The sequence below is a fragment of the Lissotriton vulgaris genome, chromosome 6, assembly GCF_964263255.1.
Source record: "Lissotriton vulgaris chromosome 6, aLisVul1.2, whole genome shotgun sequence".
Classification (NCBI taxonomy): Eukaryota; Metazoa; Chordata; class Amphibia; order Caudata; family Salamandridae; genus Lissotriton; species Lissotriton vulgaris.
In genome coordinates, this window is record NC_141694.1 from 387,038,538 (window position 1) to 387,061,554 (window position 23,017).

Sequence of the window (23,017 nt, forward strand, 5' to 3'; positions counted from 1 at the left end):
GGAAGGGAGGGGGTAGAATTATGGTAGCCTGGGATTAGGTAGCGATCTCTCCCACTAGCCCTTGGCAGCCTGTCATTGTTAAACTAATAGCTTTGTGAGCGATATGACTGTCTAAAACGTTAGCCTCTTTTGATCCAGGAGGAAAGTACTTGATTTGTATATGTATCATGATAATGGAGTAGATCTAGATTCCAAGGCTAACAGGCTGTCAAATATAATTCTACTCTTAGCAGCAATCTTAATACTAGAACAACATTATCAGGGAGGTTGGTGATCACAAAGTCCGTGAAAACACTGTTGCCAGATGGGAAAGTGCTAGAACAATGCTTCCCAAACTGTTTAGAAACAACAACCTTATTTTTAGAACAACAAAGGATCGCAACCCACCTAGCTTTCATGAACCTGAGGTGAGGGCGAGTTTTTAATGTAATTATAGCAATTGTGTGAAAAAATCACAACCTTGACCACACCCTTCGATAGCAGACTGTGGACAAATAATTGATCTGTCCATAAAAGTAGCAGATGTTGAACTTCACTGGAGTTTGGAGCTGGAGCACTTTTCAGAGTGGGGTGCTGGCCTATGCCCTAAAATCACAAGCCTTCTGAAAAATCTTGGTGTTGATAACAGTTATTTTAACAGATTTGAGAAACCTCTTCTCTAGCAGAGTATAGGACTCATATCCATACTTTTTTTTAAATGAGGCCAAGTGGTGCATTTTGGAATATCTCTCTCTCTCTCTCTCTCTCTCTCTCTCTCTCTCTCTCTCTCTCTCTCTCTCTCTCTCTCTCGCTCTCTCTCTCTCTCTCTCTCTCTCTCTCTCTCTCTCTCTCTCTCTCTCTATATATATATATATATATATATATATATATATCATCACATTTCAGCTGATGTGCTTTTGTCAAATGCCTAACACCGGCGTACTGTGATCTCCACCCTTTTAATCTTGCTTCCACACTGCCTTTGGTGGAGGGGCTGATGACACAGTCCATGGAATAGAGCATAGGCAGTCCCTCGGAACGGGCTGCAGCAGGGTCGTTTGGAATGCTGATGAGCTGGGGGGTGATTTCGATCATGGAGACCTGCGTGTGCTAAACAAAATTCTTTTAGCAATAATTATTTCGAAGCACACGCAGGTCTCCATGAACGAAATCAGCCCCCACTGCAGTGAAAGCAGCGCCCAGCTCGGCAGCATCACAAACTGCCAGGTAGTCAGTCCGGCCCTGGACTCCAGTTCCCAACATGCATTGTCTTTCAAGGCAGGAAAAAATTTCTCTATTTAACCACAAAAATAATCCTCGTAGTGAGTAGGGCTAATTTCTCCTGGAAATGGTGTATACTGATCTCATTTCACAGCCCCGGTACAATGCACTCCGCTCCCTGGCTCCGTTCTCCCACAATACCGGATCAGGAACATACCCCGAGACACACATACAGTGACCGTGCCGCTCCGTGCAGTCATGGACTGAATTAACAGGGGTACATTTGTTCCTGTAGCTTCTGGTGGTCCTGAGGTTTCCAATACCTTGGAACTCCCCTACACGCTGTTGCCACTGTTGCATCTGGACTCTTGCAGAACGTCATCGCGCAATAAACAGACCACGCAGTGTCAGCGTAAAAGGCCATTTTATTAGACCAGAACTGCGAATCTGTACATAACAATAAATCAACAATAACAGTAACAGCAAACCCCCACTCACACTTCCCCCCCCATTCGTTTCATTCACCCACGTCATCACTAAGCCCTAGCGGCTCCAAACACCCTTCTCTTGGCCGTCAATCACCGTCTTCCAGCCCCCAGTCATTGCAAACTTCCAGTCAAACTTCGGTCTGTCCTGTGCCAACTCCCCCCCCAAGGGTTGGGTATGCCCGCTCTTGACCCCCTGTCCCTTCGAATCCTGCCTACAGCAGCTCTGGCCTAAACTGGCAACGCTATCGACCAACCCAGAACCACCTCCAACTGCCGGGTGGGTGGGCGGCCTTTCGAGCTCCCTCCCGATGGTGCCAGGCGCAGAAAAGAGGAAGATCCCTTCCTCCCCCGCGCTTAAGTACCCACCCCCTAACTCCTCCCCTTCCCCTACCTGGCCTATCCCCTGCGCGAAAGACCCCGGGGAAAGACTAGTCTGCGACTCTGCTTTCCCCGGGGCCCGGCATCGCGCAATAAACAGACCACGCAGTGTCAGCGTAAAAGGCCATTTTATTAGACCAGAACTGCGAATCTGTACATAACAATAAATCAACAATAACAGTAACAGCAAACCCCCACTCACACTTCCCCCCCCATTCGTTTCATTCACCCACGTCATCACTAAGCCCTAGCGGCTCCAAACACCCTTCTCTTGGCCGTCAATCACCGTCTTCCAGCCCCCAGTCATTGCAAACTTCCAGTCAAACTTCGGTCCGTCCTGTGCCAACTCCCCCCCCAAGGGATGGGTATGCCCGCTCTTGACCCCCTGTCCCTTCGAATCCTGCCAACCAGTGGACCCCCTGTAGGGCGGTTCACTGCCCCACCCCCCCCACAGGGCTGTCCGTCCGTCACTGCACAGTTACTCCCGCCGACACCATATAGACTTGTTCCACAACTTGCTCATCACATCCCGCAACTCCATCATGTACCACGCATTACCCAGCCGAGACAGGTGCACACCGTCCTCCCTAAAAGCTAAAGGCTCCTCCAGTCGAATCCCAGGATGCGAAATGACCTTAACGTCCCTGTCCGCACAGTACAGTCTGATTGCCCGATTAAGTTTCCTCCGGGCCTTCTCAATGGCCCCATGTTTCATAGCACCCCTCCATACTTTCCTGGGGACCAGCTCCGTCCAGGCAATGCAGGCCCCCGCCATCCTTGATTTCAACACTTCCAAGTCCCTTTGCATAAGTTGTAACAATGCCAATCCAGACAGTTGCACCAGGTCGTTCTCTCCCAAATGAATGATTAACAAATTCGGGCATCCCTCTGTGGGACCATCTTCGCGAGCCAGGGCAGTAGTGCCCCCCATCGCATTCCGCTCTTTCCCCACCATTTCACCTCGTGCAATTGTCCTTTCAGTCCCAGGTTACGGCCGTAAACCTGCTGGTCCGCATATTTGGAAGCCCAGTGCACGAATGAGTGCCCAACGATCCAAGTCACCGTCCTACCGCCGGGGCCACCCACGCAACCTACGAAGAAAACGATGTTAGAACAAACAAACAAAACAGTGCAACATCAACAACCAGCCTGGGACCCTACTACTTCCTCACATACCTCTCGCAACAGCGCGACTTCCAACGCCCAATCCCCTTAATCCTGTCCCAGGACCAACCCAGGCGAGCCGCCGCAGTCGCAGCCCCAATGCGAAAGGAATGAGTACCGTAACCAGTTCCATCAATCCCCAATCGTCCCAAAGCCATACGCAACACCGCCAACAACTGGCCAGCCGACACTCTCGCACCAGAGGCATGGCAGAAAATCTCACCACCCCGGGCCCCAGCCGACCCCCAGAAAGATCTCCACTCCAGAACCGGGCAAACCGCCCCGCCAGACTCATTCAACCACACCCATTTGCCCCTGCTCACCTGATCAGTCTTCGAGCGACCCAGCCAGATCCCCAGACGCCCCGCATCCACCCGCACATCCTCAAACAACCTGCCCACCCCCCGTCTCGTGCCCAACAGTTCAGACACCCGAAACGCCCCAAAGAACATCCACACCATGCACAAACGAAACAGGCCCACTTCAAACTGGTCATAACAGCAATCCCGCAACACCCCAACCAGCCGAACCAACAAATCAAACGTCACTGCCTCCCGCAGTCGACCCACCCCGGCCCCCCTCTCCCGACCCCACCCCCGCAACATGCGAGCCAGCACCACATCCCTGGTGGGGTCAAAACCCAAAAACAAAACACAGTAAAAGGAAATACCAGCCAACTTCCCAGAGATCGTAGCAGCAGTCAGACCCCGGTCCATACAGGACAACACATAGCCCCTCAAACCCTCCAGCACAGCCGACTCCCCACTCACGACACCATCCACCATCCCGCCCATAAAAGTACTAAATTCAGACCATGCCAGACGATAAGTCCTCCTCGTGGACGGAGCCAACGAACCCTCCACCAGACCAATCATCCTCACTCCCCCAAGGCCCAGATGCCGGCCGGCAGCTCGGTCTTGCAGGCGTCCGCTCCCGGCGCCAGGTGCCGGAACCGCTGCCACTGCGAACGAGACAAAGCATCCGCAATGTCATTATTCGCCCCAGGGACATGCTTGGCCCGAAACACCACATTCAACTGCAGGCACGCCAACATGAATCTGCGCAACAGCCGCAGCACTCGCAGGTCCCTCGCCCTTTGGTGATTAACAAGGTCCACCACCGTCATGTTGTCAACGTGAAAAAGCACAGTCCTGTTCCGAAAGTCCTCCCCCCACACCACCAGTGCCACCAGCAATGGGAAGAACTCCAAAAAGGCAATGCTCCTGCCTTGCTTGATCCAGGAGGCCGGCCAGCTCTCCGCACACCACCGACCATCCCAGAAAACCCCAAACCCCGCTGACCCAGCCGCGTCAGAGAAAATTTGGCATTGCCAGACCGCCCGTTCCTCATCAAAATCCAAAGGCACCCCATTGAACTCCTGCAGGAACGTAATCCAAGTCCTCAAATCCGTCCTCAACCCCAGGGAAACCCTCACTCTGTGATGCGGAAGCACTGCCCCCGACATGGCCATGCCGAGCCGTCTGCAGAACGTCCGCCCTGCCCGCACCACAATGCACGCAAAGTTAAGGAAACCCAGAAGCTTCTGAACCGCCCGCAAAGGGATCCGCCGTTCCCCCACAGCCCACTCCAGACACGCACGAATCTCCTTCACCTTAGCTGCCGGCAGGCGCGCCAACCATTCCACCGAGTCCAGTTCAATCCCCAGAAACGTGAGGCAACAGCTGGGACCAGCCGTCTTCTCGGGCGCCAAAGGGACCCCAAACTGCACGGCCAAGGCCTGGAAACGCGACAGGGCCCTGCCGCAGTCCCCCGACCCCGCCCTGCCCAGGAAGAGGAAATCGTCCAAGTAGTGAGTGACTTCACGGCACCCACTCACCCGCACCACGACCCACTGCAGAAAAGTGCTAAAAAGCTCAAACAACGCACAGGAAATGGCACAGCCCATGGGCAGGACCTTGTCCACATAGATGGCTCCCCCGAACTGCATGCCCAAAAGCGCAAAATCAGCCGGGTGAATAGGCAGGAGCCGGAAAGCCGACTTAATGTCACACTTCGCCAACTCCGTACCGGGACCACACAACCGCACCATCCGAACCGCATCGTCCACCGACGCATAGAGCACCCTCCAGTCTTCCTCTGCAATGAAGTCATTCACCGACCGCCCCTCTGGCCACGACAAGTGGTGAATCATCCTGAACTCCCCCACCTCTTTCTTGGGCACCACCCCCAAAGGAGAAATGATCATATCCGGCAAAGGCCAGTCCGCAAACGGGCCTGCCACACTCCCCTCTACCACCTCCTTGTCCAACTTCGCAGCCACCACCCCCGGCAACTCCCTCGCCGATCTCAAATTCTAAGCCCAACGACGCTCCCTGGGACCCTGGTAGCCAACACTAAAGCCCTCAGTGAAACCCCAGAAGAGCCGCGCCGCGGCCTCGCGATCAGGATAGCGCGCGAGCCACGGGGCCATCGCCTCCACCCTAACCGGAGTAGGCGCCCTTTGGGCCAGGCTGGCCCGACCCCTCGCGTTCCGCCACTGCTTGGAGGGGGTGGTGAGTGAGAGGCACTGCGTAAGGGGGTGTTTCCCGCCGCACTTCGAGCACTCGTGCTTGAACTTACACGGGTACCGAGAGCAGAAACCCCGACTGTAGCTCCAAAACACCCCCGTAGCGGGCCCTCCGGGTTTGGACGGCTGACCGGACACAATGGTGTTGGGCACAGTTCCGCCCCCCGCCTCGCCCTGGGCGGGACGCGTCGGAAAAGACCGATATAAAACCGGTAAACCACTGGCCGTGTGTGTAGAGGCCGACGAGTGCGAGGACGCCATCCACTGCATCCAAAGCTCTTGGTCCACCTCTCCCCAACTCTTCTCCGGATCAGCGCTAACCCGGGCCGAAACTCCTCGTCGTAGCTCAACCATGCAAACCCACCAAACTGCATCTGGGCCTTGCGAATGATATCCATATACTTGAACAGCGCAATCGCCCGGTCCAGATACTTCTGGCAATACACGCTGGCAAAAATCAAAAAGGCCGACGTGCAGTTCTCCATAGTTATAGGCACCCTAGGCCGCCTCGTCAACTCCCACTCCTCCTCCTTGGAGCCCTCCTTAGCCTGCACTTCCCGATGCAGCAATTTAAAAACATCCACAAATTCGTGTTTCCATATCTTGTCCCTCATTTTTTCCGACAAATGCGACGCCAAAGGCATCGCCAACCCCATGTAAGGCATTTTCTTAGGGACCTTCACCCCTTTTTCTTCCTTGCCATCCCCATTTTCCGTCTGCACCCCCAAAGTCACCGACTTACCATCCACCTTCTTACCATCCTCAGGTGGACCGCCTGACGGCGCCCCCCCCTCCCTCACAGACCCATCCCCCACACCCACAGACCGGCAGGTGCGTTTACGGCCATCCCCACCCCGAGGAGCGTCATCCCAAGCCGCCCACCAGGCACCCTCACCTGTCAGTGCCTCCGTCCGCTCCCGGGGCCTTCCTCTGGACTCCTTTCCACGGACCACCATGGATCCCGTCTTCTTCCTCGTTCTGGGCTCGACCTGCAACACACCAAGGTCGTTGTCTCCCGCTGCGCGGCCTACGCCTTCCAAGTCATCCCGCACCTCCCCCTCTTCCAATTCTTCACTCTCATCACTGTAATCCAGCTCAAGCACCGGTTCCAGATTCATTCCATCGCAGGCTACATCTTTCACAGCACGCTTCACACCCTTCTGCACACATCCGCGGCCACGCATTCCGGTGGCGCCTCGTGTCGAAGTCGCCCGATCCCGCGGAGGAGGGACAGCCGCCGCGGACTGCCCTACTTCTTCCGGCCTGCGTCTTGGAGCCGTGGTGCGCCCCGCTAGGCCCCCCTTTGCTCTGCCGACAACCGCCGACTTGGAACCCCTCCCGCCCCCCAGGTCGCTCGAACCTGGTGGGGCCCCGGCACCATCGGGCCTCAAAGCCGTGCAGGCCGTCCCTACTCCGGCCGCGCCCCCAGGAATGTGGGCGGCCGGCCCTGACTTCTTTAACCTGGCTTTCCTGGCCTCCTCCTCCTGCCTCTCCGCCTCCCTCTCCTCTTCAGAGGGGGGGTGGGAGGACCCTCAATCTCAGGGCCCCAAACTGCACCCACTCTGGCCCTCGTCTCCTCAGCCCATCTGACCTCCTGAATTTGCTCCAGAATCCGCTCCCCACGCGACCTCTCTTCCCAGGAAACGGAAGCCCAAATCGGCGGTGTGGGGGGGGGGCGGGCCGTAGCCAAAGAAATCACTCCCCCGGGGGAAAAAACCCACCTGCTGAAAACCCTGCACCCAACCCGGGCCGCTAATGGCGACCAGAGCGGGCGAAGCGCTCCGGCCCGCCGGAAACCCAGGCGCCAGCGGCCTCACAACGGCCGGGGTGCCTGCCCTGGAACCCCTGGACAAGTCAATAGGGGCCTCCCCCAACACCTCGCCCGGCCCCCGAAGCACAAGCCCAGACCCATCCCCCTGAACAGAGTCATCCTCCAGGCGGGCCAAAGGCCCAGAAGCCCTACTGCCTCCCGGCGACCCCACCAGGACCACAGCAGGCCCGGCCGGGTCGCCCGCCTGCCCCGCCCCTGCACAGCGCCGGCCGGCACCGTCAGAGGCCCGCGGAGCGGAAGCGCGGAAGGCGCGGCCATCACGGCCGCACCCGAGGCCCCAGGCAAAAAGTCCAGCGGGGAGAAGGGGCGCGCGGAGGTTGTCTTGTGCTTCCCGCCCCCGCCGTATCCTTGGGAACACCCCCCCCCTCCTAACCCCAGACCCCCCCTCCTGGACCGGCTCGTCCTCCAAGCCGCCTGAACCCCGGCCGAGGCAGCCCTCGTGCCCCTGGTGGCCCCCACCCAGGCTTGATCCATGACCCCAGGCCTTATAAGATCGTCGCGGCCGGCCCTAGCAAGCAGCAACAAGGCCTCACGGACCTCTTCCGCAGACACACCAGACATCCTACCCAAGCAAGAGAACTAACAAGAGGAAAAGCTAGCAACCCCAGCTGCAGTGGAACAGCTCCGAGCAAAAATCCCCCAAAATTAGCACTAGGCCTCAAACTAACCACTAACTAACTCCTTTCGAGCTCCCTCCCGATGGTGCCAGGCGCAGAAAAGAGGAAGATCCCTTCCTCCCCCGCGCTTAAGTACCCACCCCCTAACTCCTCCCCTTCCCCTACCTGGCCTATCCCCTGCGCGAAAGACCCCGGGGAAAGACTAGTCTGCGACTCTGCTTTCTCCGGGGCCCGGCAATGGCATACACGCAAATATGCAAAACAATCTCTTCCAAGGGGACACAGAGGGGTTTCAGTAGAACTCGGTTTATTCAGATCATGGCATAACGAGCAACAAATACTAGGAGGTTCACAAGGAGTCGGGCTTGGGAAAACTTGCAAGGGTTTGTTAAAAACTGGACATTATTCAGCACCTTTGCATTGTTGCAGAAACAGAGGTTGTTATTTTAAATATTACTCACATATACACCAGGTTATTTCCGCCCACCCCCCAAAAAAAGAAAAATGAACACGAGCCGCCAGAGGCTCCCGGCCCATTGTTTGGAAAAGCAACTGTGCAAGAATGTATATAACAGAGGACTTTAAAGAATTTGCCTGTTTCAAATATGGTCTAGCAGCTTGACAAATGTGTGAATGCTAATCGGGTGAGGCCTTGTGCAAATTGTGTGAAACATTATACATCAATCTATTCATTGTTTTATTTAAAACAATTTTCTAAATTGTTAATCTTATTTACCAATTGGTGTAACAAATCAAATATTTTAGTTAATAGCTCTTGAATGCAGGGTGTGATTCAGAGGCAGTAAACATCTGGCAGATTGATGAGCAACTATTGAGAGTTCAGCTATATACTGTTAGGTTAGGTGTATACAGGTTATTGCAGATCTCTCTTTACCTCCACTTATTAATTCAGTAAAGTTCTTAGGGTTTGATGTGAGAGCTTCAGATAGAAAACAAGCAGCAACATTAGCCCACTTGTATTGAGTACTGGGTTTCTCTTCTTCGCTATCTTGTTGAAAAATCATTTGTCCTAGTTAATGGTGTTTTAGTTCTGTCAATTTGGTGGCTTAGTTTTGGTTTAGCTCCGAGATCAATATTACTAGTTTCTGCTCAATATGCAATATCCTTTGTATGACAGCCTTCCTTCTGGTCGGACTCCACTTCCTGGAGAAATCAGCTCGACTGATTCACAGCATTTGATTGCTTGGACAAAGTTGAACAAAAAACGTATTGATACGGTACATTCTTAAGAAAGAATCTGCTTTACTCTTTTCCATAACTAAAATATATGTTTGGGAAAGAAGAAAATTGCCAAATTCTGAGTCATGCTACAAGCCTAAGACACCATATAACAAAGCACTAAGCCTTTTGTGTTTGATGAGTGGGGGCCAACAAATGCAAAATGGAAACATTTTTAAACTTTACAGTACTTTGTTCATGGGGAGCCAACAAAAGGGACTGGGCCAGTTTCCTTTGTGCTTCGACAGAACTGGTTGGGCCCACCTGGTACATCTGCAGCTTCTCAGCTGGCTGGTCACCCGAGAACCGTGGTCCTTAAATTCCTGGGACTCAGGATGTGCCATTTGAAGCTCGCAACTGCAGCCTGGAAGAGTATGCTTCTTGGGCCTGTTTCATCACTTGTTCATAGTCTCCTGGCTGCTTCCCCTTCACTCTTCAACTCAAAAATGGGTATCACCTGCCTGAGGGTTTACATCTGCCTTTTAAGGCCACTCCACTGGCAGTTCACGTCAGATTTTCATTCTCTTTTCTTTTCCCTTCTCATCTTGGCTGTTGTACGATTGGTTCTTCCTGACCTTCCCAATCTATTATGGTTTTTGATGTAATTACATTTTCTTGTTCTTTTACTATTTAACCCTATCCATGCTGGTGACGGAACTGCACCGTCATCAGCCGCGGTGGCCTTGTGCTGATGACGGAGCCGTTCCGTCATGGCCCGGCCGCCGCGCCTGCGCGGCGCTGATTTCGCACCTGCGCGGCGCGTTCTATTGAGCGGGAAGGGGCCATGACGGAACTGCTCCGTCATGAGCACAGCTCAACCGCGGCTGGTGACGGAGCGGTTCCGTCACCAGCATGCGCCCGCCACGCGGCTGCCTTGCCCCCTTAGCACTGCGGCGGAATAGCCGCCGTAGTGAAGGGGTTAAAGGCCTCAGTTTTGTTGGAGCGTGCATCGCAACATAGTAGTGTTACTTTGTTTGTTTCCTTGCTCGCTTAGCCTCTTTGATCCTCACTCTTCACTCTTGGGACTTCCTCACCTGTATTCCTGACTCCTGGTTTCTCTGACTTTTGAAGACTTGCTCAGCAAGACGATTCTTTACACCTTTGAATTTTTACTCCAAGAGAAGTTGTCAACTTTACATATTCACATATAATGTCATATATGGTGACATTGTGGCTTCCGGAAAGAGTCGCCTCTACCTCAGAAAACAGAAGACCCTTATCTAGACTCCGGGTAAGCCTCCAGAATACTGCTCTTAGCCTGGACTTTGCCAGGGCTGAGCCCTAAGTATGTCTGCACTGCTTGCAGATGTCTTTTCAAGACTGGATACAGGACAGAGATTTAGGCTTCCTAGGTGACAAAGAGACTTTTGGACCTTTGACTACAATGGAGCTACTGCCTCTCACCTCACAAAGTGGCTGGAGGGGTACATGGTTAATAACACTTCTGGGTGGATGAATACTCAGCATGACGAGGGTAAAGGTTTTTATTTTAAACTTCAATAAACCCCCCAAATCCCATTTTGTTTTCAGATTGGTTTGAGGTATGGGTACATAAGAATCGATTTGCACACTGTAATATAATCATACATTGTAATGGCGATAAAAGTGGTAGAGAACTAGTCAACCATCCAGCAGAGATGAACATTGCCTTAGAGACAGTCCACAATTTATGTTGAGGCCTTCAACTTTATGAACAGATTTCAGGGTTATATGTGGACCCTGGGAATGGTGCAGTTAAAATTTGATTGGACCAGGACTTACTTGGGTTGCTATTGTTAAGATATCATCTGGTAGGAATACCCACACTCTTCAGAATAGGAACAGTTGATGATGGGCAAATTTTATCGCTTGCTCAAAGTGCTTCATGATGTTGGTACCCGTGAAGAAGCCCAGGGACCTTGCACTGTAGATGAGTTGCTGAGTGAAATCATTAGGGTTCATCACTTCAAGGCTCTCCTTCACCTGAATTTGTTTGCTGACAATAGGGATGAGAATAAATTCAGTCCAAAGGTAGGACTACTTTGTGCAGCGTTTGGTGGTTGTGAAGCAGTTCTACAGGTGGTTATCATCTGCTTGCTGGCGAATGCTGATGTTCTTGTTGCTCATGTGGACTCCTGATGCTCCATTTACAAGACGTGTATCGCTGACAAAAGTAAAGCCTGGAAAGCAGCTACATGAAATGTGGATATGCTCAGCTTAAAGAAGTCTATCAGATCAACCTGGGCTCTGTTCTCCAGGCACAACTCAAACTACTGCACTGCAATTCTTTTAACCCCTTAAGCGCTGCGCCCGTCCAGCGGCCGATGGCACCACTACCTCGGGAGTGCTGCCGTCGGCCGTTGGCCGTTCCAACTGCACCTGCGCAATGGAACGTTCAGCACTGGAGCTGGACGTTCCAAAGCAGCTAAGGTGTTAAAGTCTATGCTGAATACATAGGTATAAACATGGCCGTACTGTCACATTATAGGATTCTATTATGGTTTCCAAATGTAAAGTTTTTCAAAACGTAATTTCATCAGCTGTATATGCATTCCCTTTCTAAATTTTGAATCACCACAGAACTGTTATTGTTCCATTTTGTAGTAACCTTTTTACGTGATATAGTAATATGTTTTATCAGCTGCTCTAAAAACATATGGGCCCCTTCATATGTTTTACCTTGAGGCCTACAACTATGGATAAAAGCAAAAGTGTTTTTTTGATCCGGAGAGATTTATTCGGGCAACATGCAATACAAATTATTCCCATCTTTTCCGGTGGAAGTTTACAATTTCCACTGGGATAAGAAACAGAAATGTAGCTGCACACTCACCACTGATGCTGTGCCACAGGACTGGACTCATGCACGTGCAGGATACCCACTCATTGGCTAGGAGAGGAACTGGACAAACAAAATATCTACAAATTGATCATCCTTGGAGGTTTTTTCTTCTATTACTTGGGGTCTCAGAAAGGCATTAGGGCGCACGTAACTAAAACAGCAGTTTTCTTAAACAAGTACTTGCCCACCTGCGACTACCCTGTACTAGTTTTGTATTTTTTATCTGTCATTGAGAACTAGAGCATGGGTACTCGCAAACATTGGCAAGGGGTCAGAAAGTACAGTCTGTGGTGTTATCGAGGGCCACACTGATCCCAACATGATGGTGCTAGGGCGTGTGGGTGAGTCAGGGATTGTGAAAGGAGATCTGAAGAAATTAAGTAAACGGTCAAGCATTTAACTGCAAGAAAATAAATGCTTCCTCATTTATTTGACCGTTTTTCTGAACATTAGTACTCAGCAGCTCGTGCTGCTGGTCACCAGGGGGGCCTGTGGAATAAATTATCAGATTTGCAATAATGTATGTATGGAGTTATGGGAAGTTTGGAGTAAAATAAGCTATCGATCACAACACAATTCACCATTGTTTGTAAAAACTCTTTGTGGGGAAGCTTATTTTACTCCAGACTTCAGATAACTCCTACTTACATGATTGCCAATTCGATCATTTATTCCACTGCACTCCACCATTTCTTCTGTGCTGTCTTAGATGTCTGTTTTGTTAAAAAAGTAACTTAGCTGTATAGTGATTACTCATTCCAGATTGTAGAGTTGCTGTCAGGTAATCTGTCTACCCCGAGTGGCACAAGAAGTTCTGAAAGTGTGTTGCTCTCTCCCAGTGCTCCCCAAATGTATGTATTTTTCAGTGGTGAACAGGCTTTCTGTGTCTCCTTTGTTTGTAGCAGTTGTTCACTAGGGAAGTGTTCTCAGTAGTTTACCCATTGCATACCTTTCAGACATTAATTGTTAAATGTCTGTCTGGAGCCTTTGTTCACCTCGTAGGGGGAACCTCTGTTAACCAGTTATCTCTAACACATCACTATTTAACTTGGTGTGAAATATGAAAAAGTTCAAACATGAGAATCTGCAATAAATGCCATTGTTAGCAATCTTGTTGCCTGCAGCGGTTACCAGCCAGACGAAAGCCGTGGCCTCTGAGTCATCAGAAAACTAAAATAGCAAACGGTGCTAAGAATGGCGACTGCCTTCTGTTTTGGAACAAATGAAAGTTTCAAGGGAATGCATCATGGCTTTCGCATCGTGCAGCGGCAATATTTCTATATATTGAAGAAATGTGGCAGACCCTCGTGTAGTTGTTTTCACGGTGGCCGGTTACAGGGTTGGATGCCTCGGTGGCTTGCCACAAAGTAATAAAGCTGTTCGTTCAATTCTTGCATGTGAGTCACGTCCGCCTCAGGGTCCCAGCCTCCAGAAGTCATTAGCATCAGATGTTCATTTGCTGCCCATTAGCGAGTGAGTCACAAAGTATCATCAGATTGGTAGATAACCTCGGCTGCAAGTAAAAACTTCGTAGGCACCGATTCCAGAATTTCAGAAAAACAGCCGCGGAATGAGAGCTTCCTTGAGCTGAGTAAGACAGCTGGCAGCCCTTGGGCTCCAAGGTTAACGCGGCAGGTTTAATGAGCATGCACCGCTGCAAACAACGAGGCACATCAAAGCGGACAAACCAAAACCCAGAGGTCTTTATTACCTGACTCACTGGAAACAAATGAAGTCAGCAGAACATTTCAATGATGCAATCTCGCTTTCTGCTGCAGCTGCTGTATGCTGAACATAATAAAACCGATATGAAATAAAGGTTGCCGTAGTAGAAAGAAGGTGGGGGAAAAGCTGTGTCGAACGTTTAAAAGGCTCTATGCATGAAGGTATTTTCCAAATTTTCACCCCACCTCACTAATTGTCGATATACAAGTTTATAGAGATACTGGATTACCAGCAATAATGCCAAATGTTTTCCACATATACTAGTTAAGAACTAATCCATTATGCCACTGCGTCCCTCATCCTTATATCTATACACAGTCGTTGCTTATGAGGTGACAACCCATTTCTTCATTTCAGAATCATGCTGAAAATGCAAATCCTACCACCTCAGAGGAGAGTCATACATTGGGTTAGCTTCCCAGCGTTCCTCCTCTACCATTTCTGTATCTGCCTAAAAAGAGCAGCTTCAGGGTGTGCAGAGTACTTGGGCTCCCACCTTCACGGACTTTCGTCCTGCTGTGACGGGCATGTGAGAAGGTGGTGATCACACCTCACGGGAGCTGTTTGCTCAGGAGTCTGGACTTGATACATGCCAGTGTGGGGTTCTAGAGGTGCTGCTGGGGATGTGACTGTAGCCTTACTAGTCTGCTGAATGTTGTTATCTTCCTGGTTTGTTGGTGCTAATGTGGTGTGCTCCCTCTATGGTGTCAAGAGAGGTTTGGGTCTGGTGTAAATAGAGTCCAAATCTGCTTTGGCTCATGGCAGCCCCTCCATCCTTGAGGTGTTTGCTTGATGTGCTCCTCTCCCGCTTCATGTTAGTGTCAGTGTGTTGTACAATTCCTCAGTGGGAATTGGATATTGAATGTGGACACCGTCCTAGGAAGTGAGACTCACAGTGGCATTGCAGAGGCTTGTTTTCCCTCTGTGGAGGCGTGGTCTGAGACTGAGAGTCTGACTAGCGCTTGTGAGTCTGACTAGCGCTCGTGGTGAAGCTAGGCAGACTACACACCTAAACATCCTTGGAGGGTTTGGAGTGCCTGCACTGAGGTCTTGGTTTGGCCTGAAGAACGCAGCGGTCTGGCTGTGGTGCTTGAGCCTCTCCTAGATACAAGTAGGCTATTACCTAAATTTGACTCCGATGACCATGGTTCAGGGTTCCAACTTTGCTGCCTAGTTTGGAAAGTTTCACTCTTTTTCTTGATCTTGGGCCACTCTCCTCTTTGACATTCTGTTGAGATTACATCCTCTCGCTCTGCTCCCATCCTCAGGCTCGCATTGAGGGCAGTCTTTCTCTTTGCCAACTTGACCTGCTGTGTCATTGAAGGAGTTTAGTGATGTGGGGTACTCCTCACCTGGAGATGGGAGTCCTTGGGCTTGACGTGGGCTCAGCTTGATCTGCTTCTGCTGACTCACAGGTATGCAATGTAGAGTGTTTCTCTGCAGAACTGTTTTCCTGGAGCTTTGTTAATCTGAAGTTTTTACTCTGCTGCTAATGGTTCAGCTACCAGTGTTCTATGGTTTCTACTTCATCAGTTAGTGTTTCATGTTTGCTACTCTGCACTTATTGGACACACCTCTCTCATTATAGACTTCGGGCTCTTAATTCTTGACTCTTTTCCAATGGGCTCCTTGTGGAGATGTTCTCTGCAAGTCACTTGGCTAGAAGGTGTGAGTTTTGGGTGGTATTCTGCAATGATATCACTGTTTTCAGCTCTTCAGATGCTGATGGGATGTGCTGCTGTTGTCTACAGTGTTGCACTCCTGACAAGTGAACATGTTGCTTGCCGCCTGGACAAATGTAGGATACACTCTGGCTTGCTGCATTAATTGGCGACAGCTGGGATTCATCACTGCCCCCTTCTGTTTTCTGTTGCTGACTTTACATCTGCCTCAAGCTTTAGTGGGAGTTACATTATTGCAGATTCAGTTCATGTTTCTTACAAAGCTTACTTTGCTTCTACGTCTGGCTGCAGGTCTTTTTTTACCTGTCTTCCAGCTAAGGGAAGGTCCTTTCTCTGTAGTTACTTCAGTCTAGGCCACTCAGTCTAGTCCACTGAGATGTGTGGTTTGCTGGCCTGACATTAGTTTCCCTGACTCTTTTTAGTGGATGGTCGTGGTTATTAGGCCCCTTGAGTGGGTTCTGTGCTTGGACCCTCAAGGCCTCTAAGAGTTGGTTCTGTGTTGTCTACTATATGTAGCATGGGTACTTGATGGTGGCATCCTTCTCTATGGTCTGATCTTTAAAACTTCATTTGCTCTTCCTCCACTTCTATTGATTACATTTTTCTGGTTCCAGGTTTCTGAGGGGTATCATCAAAATGGTTGTACTTGACTGTAGATAGTTGGGGTCATAGTTCCTGGAAATAACAGCAACGTCTGTTTACCTACTGTTCCCCAATTATCTTACTTTGCTTCTCCTGACTGTCCTTCTGACATCTGTATATCATGCCATGTCTTGCCCAGTGGCAATCTGATGATTCGTTCACTGGTTCCACCGGGGAGCTTGCTTTGGGTCTTCAGATTGGCACCTGTGGCCATCATTCTCTAGTGTCTTGGGTTTTACTGTGGCTTCTCCTTGTCTGCATATATTAGTGGGCTTGGTGCTTCCTTGGATAGTATGCCTTCCATAAATGTCTTGGGGTCAGCATTTCTGATTATTAATTGTCTTGCTCTTGCCTTATGTTTTGTGGTTACAAACATGACTGAGGTTGTGGTATACTGATAGCACTTCTTTTTCTTCCTCGAAAGTATTTTGCTCTAATCACCGCACTGAGGTGGTTAACATCTTTCCTGGAAGGTCGATCATTTCAGGTCTTCGAAGATGACACCACTTCCAAGATCATGCCATTGAAATGTGGAGTGCCACAGGGTTCTTCACTGAGCCCTACTCTTTTCAATGTTTATATGCACCCCTTGGCAAAAATTGGGGAACCATTCGGCATACAAATAGTGACGTATGCCGATTACACGCAATTAATTGTATCCCTCAATCAATCGGGAGACAGTGTGCATCATCTCCCTAGGTGCCTTGAGAAAGTCTCAGCCTGGATGAAAGGCGCCTTCCTACAATTGAATGGAGAAAAAACGGACCTTATGATAGTGGGCAAAACTTTGCAACCCGGTCCGACACTTCATTGGCCCAATTGCATGGGGAATCTGCCCACACCCAAAGACCATATAAAGAGTCTAGGTGTTTGGCTTGATGACAAACTTAACATGAGGCTCCAGGCAAAGAAAGTGGCAGGGTGCGTCTTTGGAATGATGAGAATGGTGAGAAAAATTCTTCCTCTTTTACCCTTCTATGCGAAGAAGCTGCTTCTCCAGGCGCTGATAATGTTACGCCTGGACTATGCAAATGCACTTTATCTTGGAGCTCCTCAGTACACGACAAACCTGCTCCAGAAGGTACAGAATTGTGCAGCAAAAATGCTTTTGCATACTCCTCTGAGAGAATCTGTGAGGATAGCGTTGAATCGTCTACACTGGCTGCCAATTGCTGAGAGGATTCAATTTGAATCTCTCTGCATCACGCACAAGATTCTAACTTCCAATTGTCCACCAATACTTCAGCTGATGGTTTCCCCATACTGTCCTAAAAGAGCTCTCCGATCTGAAAGTAAACGCATGCCATAGTACCAAAAATCAAGAGGACCAGAAGTGGAGGAAGACGTTTCTCTTATGTTGCCTCCAAGAAATGGAATGACCTTCCGGAACACATTTGGTTGGTAAAAGATCATCTTTCCTTCCGAAAAATGTTGAAGACTCATCTATTCCCAGCCAGATAATCAGTTCATACCTGTACGCTCTTTTCTCAGCGCTGGGAGGCCTACGGGTAGCCATGCGCTTTATAAATGTCTCTTTCATTTAATTTCATTTCAGTATCCTATGTACATGGACCTATTCTTCACAGAAGGTGCTGTGGTTGGCTGGCCATTATTTATTTACTTCCTCCAGTTAGACCTGGCATCCTTGGCATGGTTTGCCCTGACCGTCTTCCTCTACCTCCTGCATTTTTAACTGTGTGCTCAGTTTCATTTTTTCAAGTTTAGGTACTCTGGGTATTTTGGCACTGCCGATCAGTGCCAAAGTGCAAGTTAATTGTGATTATGATTGTTTTAGAAATGGGGGTCCCTAGTTAGCAGAGGTAGGTACCTTTGTCCAAGTAGGGACCCTTGCTTCTAGTCAGGGTAAGGAGGATACACACTTTAGATAACCCCTGCTCAACCCCTTGATAGCTTGGCATGCACCGACATGATTATCGCGAAGGCAATGTGTGAAGTATTTGTACTCAAAACACACAGTAATACAGTGATAACACAACAAATGGACATCACACCAGTTTAGATAAATAAAGTATCTTTATGTATACCTAACAAGACCAAAACAACAAAAATTCAAATAAGATATGACTTTAGAACAGTTATTGTAAAAATAAAGCTTGTAGAAAATAAATCGCTCCACCTGGGGATATTGCGACGGCGTGACAGCAATAAATTCAAAGTACGCAGTTGACCGCGAGAAGCACGGCGTCAGGCATGGAGTCACATGGACCCGCAAACCAACAGTACCTTGGAAATGAAGTCTATAACGATTCACGTTGTGGAGGTGAGGCGTCGGTGCTGAAGTTGAGGCTGGCTCTATGGCTGCCACGGGGCGAGGCGTTGTGTCTGCGAGGAGGTGACATGTCGAGAGGAAAGGAGAAGTCAATTGGTTTGGTGGTGATGCAACGGTTCCAGTGATGATGCGAAGTTGATGAGTTCTTGGAGTCACACTCAGAGGTTATCTGTGCCGCAACAACAGGATGCAGATGCTGGTGATGACGGAGTTGGTGAGAGTGGTGTCATTGGGAAATGACGATTAAACCCAGGCATCGCCAGGCATCGAAGGGCATCGAAGCTGCGTTGCAGGCCCGGCGGTGCACCTTGCATTTCACAAGAGCTGCTCCTGGCAGGAGTGAATGTTGCTGCGTCACAGTGGCATCACTGACGGCGTCAGAGACAGGTTTTCTTGCTTCCTTCAAGTTGCTTACAGCAGGAACAACCTCCAGCAGTCATTAAACTGGAATAGGCACCTCCTGACAGGCCCGAACTCTCAGCAATGGAGTTCAGGGGAGCTGAGGGTAAAGTCTTTGTGTCCCTGATACTTCAGAACAGGGGGCGAGCACACACAGGCCCTGGGAGATTCTTCTTCAAGCAGGTTCACAGCAAAGTTCCATGTTTTATCCTCTCCTTGGCAAAGCAGCAACTGCAGGCCTACCCAAACAGCAAGCAGAAAAGGGCAGTACTCCTCCTCACAGCTCTCCAGATCTTCTCCTTGGCAAAGGTTCCTCTTGAGTCCAGAAGTGATCTACAATTCTGGGGTTTAAGGTCTACTACTAATATCCGATTTTGTCTTTGTTCTCTTTGTGCAAGGATCTCTGAACCCAGTCCAAACCAGTTCTGTCCTCACTGGTGCAGTATGACCACAGGGGAAGGACACAGCATTGTCCAAGGGAGGCTGGTCCTATTCAGGTGCAAGAAAACTCCTTCCACTACTTTCAATGCAGCCAATCCCCATTCAGCTCACTTCTGAGTCATCCAGAAAGGGCCAGACACACCTCAACCCCCACCACCACCCCAGTGGCTGTCTACAGTGAATGCACATACCCAGCCCCTATCACTCCAAAATCAGACAGTCAATCCACAAACAGGCAGAGGCACACAGAATGTTTAAACAAGAAAATGCCTACTTTCTAAAAGTGCAATTTTCATAAACACATTAAAAAAAAAACATCTTTATTAAAAAATGTGTTAAAAGATTCTGAGTTCAGAGAGCCTAAACTCTATTTCTCCATCTTGTCTGAATGGTATATTATACTTGTTAGATGTTACACAATATCTACCATTCTATTCTATAAGGAAGATAGCCTTTCAGTAGTGAAAAATAAAATTGGCAGTATTTCACTATCAGAACATGTCACGCAAACCAGTACATGTCCTGCCTTTCACATACACTTCACTCTGCCCCTCTGCCCATGGGGGGTACCTTGGGCCTACCATAGGGGTGCCTTACATGTAAGTATAGGGAAGGTTACGGCTTGGGAAGTGCATGCCCTTGCCAGGTCGATATGGCAGTTTAAAACGGGCACAGACACTGCAGTGGCAGGTCTGAGATACATTTTCAGTGCTACTCATCTCAGTGGCGCTTTCAGTGCTGCAGGCCCACTAGTAGCATTTGATTTACAGGGCCTGGCACACTCCATGCACTTTACTAGGGACTTACCAGTAAATCAAATATGCCAATCAGGGAGAACCAATTGTAATAACAATTTACACTGGGAACACTTGCACTTTGACACTGATCAGCAGTGGCAAAGTACCCAAAGCATCTAAGCCAACAAAAAGAAAATCCAGCACAGCATCAAAAATACAGGAGGTAGAGGCAAACAGTCAGGGAAGCCATGCCAAAGATGCCAAGTCTAACAATTGTCCCCTCCAGCTGCAAAATGGGGAGAACTATCCACCCTCTTGGAAGTTCTTATCACTGAGGCAGAAGAATGTGGACAGACCAGCAGCAATGGCGCGTTTTGTACCAGGGCGGTGTTCCACTGTAAAGTTCATTCCCTGTAGGGAGGTGAACCACCTCAACAGTTTTAGATTCTCACCCCTCACTTGTATCAACAATCTGAGGGGCCTGTGGTCTGTCTGAACCCAGATGTGAGTCCCAAACAAATAGGGTCTTAGCTTCTTCAGTGTCCAGCTGACAGGAAAATCTTCTTGTTCAATTCCCTGGGAAGTAGCTCCTACAAATGAAAGCTACGGGTTGGTCCAGGTCCTCATTGTTCAACTGCGAGAGTACTGCTCCCACACCATGCTCTGAACCATCTGCCTGCACAACAATTCTTGGGAGAAGTTGGGTGCCTTGAGCACAGGTACCATGCGCATGGCAGATTTCAGGGCATCAAAAGCAGGCTGACAGGCATCGGTCCAGATCACCCATGATAAAGGTCACATTCTAGACCAGATTTTTCCAACGGTTAGGATTGAAATAGATGCAACCCTCTCCATTATCTGGTCTGATCACTTTTTACTCCCTTTTTTTAAAATATCTTTTTATTAAACATGAGCAAAGGAAAATTAACAGTCGGCATTAGCACATTTGTTATGAAAATGACTCAAAGGTGATTACAGTCAGACAACATTCATTATTTCGGGGGAGATAAGTTATCAATTGAGTTGCATAGGGGCTACATAAAATCCTCCCCGATAGTCATTCCACCCAGACCACACTGCGGACCACTTTCTGGGGCATCCTCGTGCTATGTATACAGTCTTTTCCCTAAACATGCACCAGTCTAAACTCCTCTTCCAGGAAGCCAGAATTGGAGGAGCAGCCGCCCCCCCCACTGCTGTGCTATATGTCGTTTGGCCACCATAGCCCCCAATGTAGACCAAAGCCCCTCCATACTTGTTAAGTCGGTGGGTCCCCACATGTTCAAGAGACCCCTTTTAACCTCCGTACGGATGATTTTATTAAGCACCTCTTCCATCACTTCATGTATGTCACCCCAATACTTTTGTATCTGATCACATTCCCATATTATGTGAATAAAGGTACCTATGTGTCCACAATTGCATCTGCAATCTCCCTCCTACCTCCTCCCATGTGGACTAATTGGGGCCCAGTGATGTATGTTCTCTGTAGTATCTTGAGCTCGACCAATCGTAGACATGCTGTGATTGCCACTTCACTAGGTGTGGCGACCGCCTCCCGCCACTCTCCGTCGTCAAACTCCAGTCCGTCTCGTCCCCAGCACTCATGTAAGAGCTCAAGTGGGTCAGGGGTGTTGATAATCAATTTCTTATATGTAAGAGAGATCGCTTTTTGGGGAAGGTAGCCGTCTAGTAAGCGTGCCTCTAATGGTGAGAATTCAGGGGGGATTGTGCCTTTCTGCAGGGTCGGGGTGATGGCATGACGAATCTGCAAATAGCGGAAGAATTCCGTACTAGAGAGCGCAAATTGCTGCTGGAATGTGGCAAAAGTAACCATATCACTCTTCAACCAGAAATCTCCCAGACGGGATATACCAATCAGGTCCCATTCATCAAAGGCTTTCATGGACCAAAGGTTATCTAACTGCTCGAAGTCCCACAGAGGCGACGCCAGTGTGAGCTTTCGGCCCAACCTAAGCTTTCATTGATGGAGTTCCAACTCAGAACAGAGTGTTTGGTGGGGCCAGTGAAGGAGAGTCTCCGGAGGTTGGAATACATGGCAATAGCCGCCTGGTAAAAGCCGGGTTGTCAGGCTGGCGATAAGTGCAGGGGTTGATTGCAGCCAGGAGGGATGCCCAATATTATTTCTGGATGTCAGGGAGGCTGATACCTCCGTCGTACCAGTTCAGAACCAATTTGTTAAATGCTATTCTGGGCCTTCCCTCCCACAGCAGATCTCTCTGTAGACCCTCAATTTCCCTGAAGTATCTTGCTGGGACCGGATCTGGATAGTTTTGCAAGGCATATAGCAACTGGGGGAAGGGACATCATTTTAAATAGTGCTTTTTTACCCAACAACGAGAGCGGCAGGGTCCTCCAACCAGGAACATCCCTTTTAAGTCGCTGCAGGGGCGGGCCCAGGTTCCGCTCGTATCGGAGAAACAGCGGCCCTCATCCTCCTAGACCTCTCCGCGGCATTCGACACTGTCTGCCACCGCACCCTAGTACAGCGCCTCAGCAACGTTGGAATCCAGGACAAGGTGCTGGAATGGATCATCTCCTTCCTCGACGGAAGAACACAGAGAGTCCGCCTACCACCGTACAAGTCAGAGGCCTCCGAAGTCATCTGCGGCGTCCCTCAAGGGTCATCTCTGAACCCCACCCTCTTCAACGTCTACATGAGCCCCCTCGCGGCCATCGTACGCAAACACAACCTCAGCATTATCTCCTACGCCGACGACACCCAGCTGATCCTCTCCCTGACCAACGACCCCGCCTCCGCCAGAGCCAACCTGCACGAAGGGATGAAAGAGGTAGCCGAGTGGATGACGACCAG

General features: G+C 49.7%; 1 protein-coding gene across 2 annotated transcripts in view; it reads left to right on the forward strand.

Moving 5' to 3' along the window:
• Positions 1–23,017, forward strand: part of DLGAP2 (DLG associated protein 2) — an 800,561-nt gene that overhangs the window by 63,366 nt on the left and 714,178 nt on the right. The gene's annotated exons all lie outside the window — the stretch shown is intronic.